The sequence below is a fragment of the Crocodylus porosus genome, unplaced genomic scaffold, assembly GCF_001723895.1.
Source record: "Crocodylus porosus isolate Cpor-Errol unplaced genomic scaffold, CroPor_comp1, whole genome shotgun sequence".
NCBI lineage: Eukaryota > Metazoa > Chordata > Crocodylia > Crocodylidae > Crocodylus > Crocodylus porosus.
This window is the reverse complement of record NW_017728931.1, coordinates 133,174,497-133,179,262: the sequence shown is the minus strand read 5'-3', so window position 1 is coordinate 133,179,262 and position 4,766 is coordinate 133,174,497.

Below are 4,766 nucleotides of genomic sequence, written 5' to 3'. Positions count from 1 at the left end.
CTAATTATTTTCCATCGACCCATATTTCCCCTAGAGTTTATCATTTGGATATTGGGCTAGATCCAGATTTCTCATCAAGGTGCTTTCAATTATACACTTTGATGGATAAAAACGGGGACCTTGCCCCAGGAGGGTAACTCAAATAGACAGGTGGGCACCTAGATTCTCTCTACAGATCACAGGGGGCATTTTGAGTGCCTCTGAAGGGTGATTCAGAGAGCCTTGAGCTGCCTAGGGCTGGCCATCAGGGAACACCAAGGCGGTGTTTGAACTCCTTCCCCCCCCAGAGTGCTCAGACAGCTGCCCCACAACAGGCTTCACATCAGGTACCTCCATCCACCTGAGATACAGGATGTCTAGGGTCCTCTTCCAGAGGCAGATGGTAAACCAGGGCTTGGCGACGTTTTTCAGTAGACTGCCAAAAACACCTTGCAGTCTCAACTTGTAAGATGTTGGTGTTCCAGGGGCAAATGGCGTGGGGAGTCAGGAGGGGCCTGATCCTTGTAGTGGCAGAGCAGCCCCTGCCCCATCCCTGCTGTCCATGCTAAGGCATGCACGCACCTGCCGTCAGCAACGAACTGGGCCAGGGCTTCATGGGCACTGGTGCAGCTGCTTGCAGCTTCCTGGCTGCCTGCCACAGCCAGTCCAGGCTCTAGGCACTGGGCAAGCCCCTGCTGCCTGCCATGGAGCCCAGGGTGCTCGCTGCAGACAGCAGGGAGGCCGCAAGCAGCTGCACCGGGGTCTATGGAGCCCCAGCCCAGCTTACTGCCAGTGGCAGGTGCACACGCACTTCAAGGCGGATGGCCACAACAAGGATTGGGCCCCCACCGCCCACCCCAAGGCGCATGTGCCAAGCAAAATGCGTTCATGTGCCATGCTCTGGCACACATGCTGGGGGTTGCCTACCCCTCTGATAAACTGACTGGTGGCAGCAGCGTCTACTTTATGTGCTACGGCCTTCTGGCTAGAGCACTTGCCCAGGCAGCGGGAGAGCTGGGTTCTCGGCTCCCTTCAACTACAGAGGAATCCAACCCGTATCTCCCAATTTCCAGGACAGTGCTGTAATCACCAGGTCACTATTGATGAAGATGTGACACCAAGAAGCTAAGGATGTGAGACTCCTGTGGCCAATAAACAAATGAGAGGGAGCCAGAGAAGGAGCGACACCCGTGCTGAGGACTTTCCCTGGAGAGGAAGGAGACTCGAGTTGTAATGCCTGCTGGCAAGATGGCATAAGCATTTTACTTTAGCCTGTCATTGGTTAAAAAAAATCAGAAACAACTCTGGGGGCAGGGACTAACCCAGGCCTCCTCTTCTACCTGAGTTCCCCACTTCCTAGGCCGTACAGTCAGGCTCCCTTTTACTTGTTCTTTTTCTCACCCTATGACTCTTCTCTTTTTCTCTTCCTAGGACTCCTGGCAATTCTTGGCTTTTTCAACAGGAGGGGAATAGGGTGTTTTATAGCCCGAGGATTAGGGTTCTCTACAAGGAGGTGGAAGAAGTTGGTTTGAGTCCCCTCAAGCTGAGGAGGGTCCTCCACAACATAAGCAAGTTCTCTAAAGAAGGCTGCTGTACAAAGCTTGGGTGCTGGGATTGCCACCACCATTTTGGGATGCAGCTGTTGTGGTTTGGGGCCAAACTCAATGCAGTCAATATGAGGTAGCCATACTTGAACATTTCTCTAGCACAGGGGTGGGCAAAATGTGGCCTGTGGGCTGGATGTGGCCTGTCAGGCCATTCTGTCTGGCCAGTGGGACCCCTAAAAAATGTAGAAAATTAATATTTATCTGCCTGTGGCTGCCTGTCATGTGGCCCTCGATGGCTTGCCAAAACTCAGTAAGTGGCCCTCTGCCCAAAATAATTGCCCGCCCCTGCTCTAGCACTTACTCGGATCACAAAGGAGTTTAGGTGGGAGTTGAGCAGCCAAGTACTCAAACTGGACTGCTCCCGGCTATGTGCAGACACCCAAGTGTAGGTGCCTGGTGAACACAATTGTACAAAATGAAGGTGTCCAATGGAGGGGTGGGTTTTTTGGCTACTGAAATGGAGCTAATTGACCCATGACACAATGCTGCACGAATGCTTCAATTTGGGAGCCAGTTGAAACACGTAGCCCTGTGGGCTGCTGTGCCGCCCTGCTCACGGAGTGCATAGCATAGTGTACATAAAAAAGGCAAAATCTGCCAAGTTTGCAAAAACACATTGCAGCAAATACTCCTTCCATGGAACACAGAAATGTGAGTCTACAGTAATGCAGGCAATCCATTGCTGGGCACGTTCCTGTCACATCCATCAATTTCTTATTTTTAAAACTGCCCCCTACTTACCTTTCAAACCTCATACAAAAAGAGTCAAGAAGGGAAGCACTTCCAAGCTTGGCTGAACACCTTCTGTGTACCCATGCCAGGCTCAGGGAAAAGAAATACCACTGGAAACATAAATCAGGTCTATAACCTCAGCCTGCTAAAGGACAAGTCTATTTTATGTACTTGACCTGTATCCAGGGTTCACTTCAACGTGGCTCTGGTGTAACTCTGTTTTATCAGCTGGAATGACAAGTTCACCAACTCTACATTATGTTCACACTCCAAACCCACATTAAAAAAGCCCTAGTGCAGAACTACAAGGACAGAAGGGGAAAAAATAATCTCAGAACATATTGGTCTTAGTCTTCACCAGAACTGTGAGAATAATCAAATTTTCATTTTAGTGCTGAAATGAAAAACTGGGGGAGGGGGGGATTGTTTTGGATTGTTCCAAAATGAAGCGTTTCATTTCACTGTTGGATGATTTTTGTAATCCATTATAAAAATATCAAATCAGCTTAAGTTTTGAACCAAAATGTTTGGAAATGAACAGTCAACGCATTTGGATGTCAAAATGCAACATTTTCAACAAATTTTTTCAAAATACCCCCTGCCCACACTATTTGCAGCTGAAACTACTTGCTGAATTTAACCTGAGTTTGTGAATTAGTGCCGTCAACCTGCAACTTTAATTTTCAACAAAAAACCCTTGCTGAACTAGTCATCTGAACAAAATCCAGCCAAATTCTGCCCATTTCTTAAAAATGTCTTTAAAAAAAATGCAATTTAAAGAGTAAGCTTTTGTTGAGCAGGGAGATGCAGACTACAGTGATGCATTGTACAGTATCTCCTTAGGAAAGCAAACCAATTAAGCTATTTTATTTCTGGGCCTTAATGGCCACAGAGCTAGGATGTCCTGTTAGGGGGGACAGTGCGGCCTTCCATGAAAGGATATGAATACACTCTGCATGGACACGTACCTTTGTTTGCGCTAGCCCCAAGACAGCAAGCAGTCGAAGCACAGCACATAGGATTTGCCAGATGAGACCAATGGTTCACTGAGCGTAGTATCTTGGTCTCCGACTGTGACCCGGACCAGATGCTTAGGAGAAAGCTGCACCCGCTGGCACCAAGGGGAAGTGTCTTCCTAATCCTCACTACTTAGAGGTTGGATTAGTTGAAGTATGCGTGTTATAGCCCTTTTCACCTTACATTCCAAGAAAAGAAACATCGCCGTACCAGCACTGAGATTACATTGCTATTTTTAATTAGTGTTGGGATCTCAGTGTGCTTATACTGCTAGCTTTGGGTTTGAAGTCTTCTGCTTATGTGTATAGCACACAGCCCTTGGGCTTCTCCTAATGTGCCTCAACCCTGACTTGCAGGGTTAAGTCGTGAAATTGGTCTCAAAGGTCTATTCAGTCCCTGCCCCATTCAGTCTCTGCGGAGACTGCCCACATAGGTGCCAATTGCACTCATGGTTTTAGAGGTGTCACCATACTAGTGCAAGCCACTGGGCTCAGCAGATGGACTGAGTCTCCCAGTTTATTGCATAGAGGCCGTGGTATAGACAGGAGTTAGTAGGGCAGACTAATGATACGTTGCTTTTGCTGCATGTCACTCTAGTGACTTAACAGACCACAATTTACAGCCTGAGAGTGGCAAAGGCATAGACATCACACAGGTAAATCTTTTTCCTGACAACTTGGTTAGGTTTCAATTTCAGGGCCCAGCCAGTGGGAGCCTCTCTTGCTCCGTTCCTTGTGGCATCTCGCCTCTGTTCGGCAGCCGTCAAAGCGAGCGTGGAACCAGGCACCACACTGCGGCCATGTAGATACTTGGGGAGAGCTCAGGGCATAATACTACAAGATGCTTAAAGTTAAGACAAGAGTGTTTAGCATCTGATTATGTGATTTGCTGGATTGGGGCCAGTGGGCTCAGCCCCGTGCAGGATCAAGCTCTGAGATCATGCAGTAATTAGTGCTACAGAAACCCCCCCGGGCAGACAGACAGAAGGAAGCTGTATTAGGTGAGAGTCTTGGGGCGGGGTGATACAGGAGGTCAGTGGAGATGACCCAAATCTTTTGGCCTTGAGAGCTATGAATTAATGCAAGAGGAAGAGAGTAATAAGTAAGGCGTGTTGTTATAAGAGGGTAATAAAAAGGTGTGTTGTTATAAGAGCTTCAGTCTGTGCTGTATGCTGCTCACATAAAGCTATCCCCTCCCTCCTTGAACAAAGCCAATGCCTTGTGCTCCTCAGGTCCATGAGTTAGAAACAAAATGGCCTTTTAAGTGTTACGGCAGCTGCAATAACTTCTCAAATTAAAATAAAGCGTTCAAAGCTTCTGCACTGCAGAAGTGTGCATGCATCCATGAATTTTACAGAGCTCAAAATCCCCAACCTGATTTTGCATATTCATTTAAAAGCCTAAAGGGGGACCAGGAGGTAATTTAACGGCA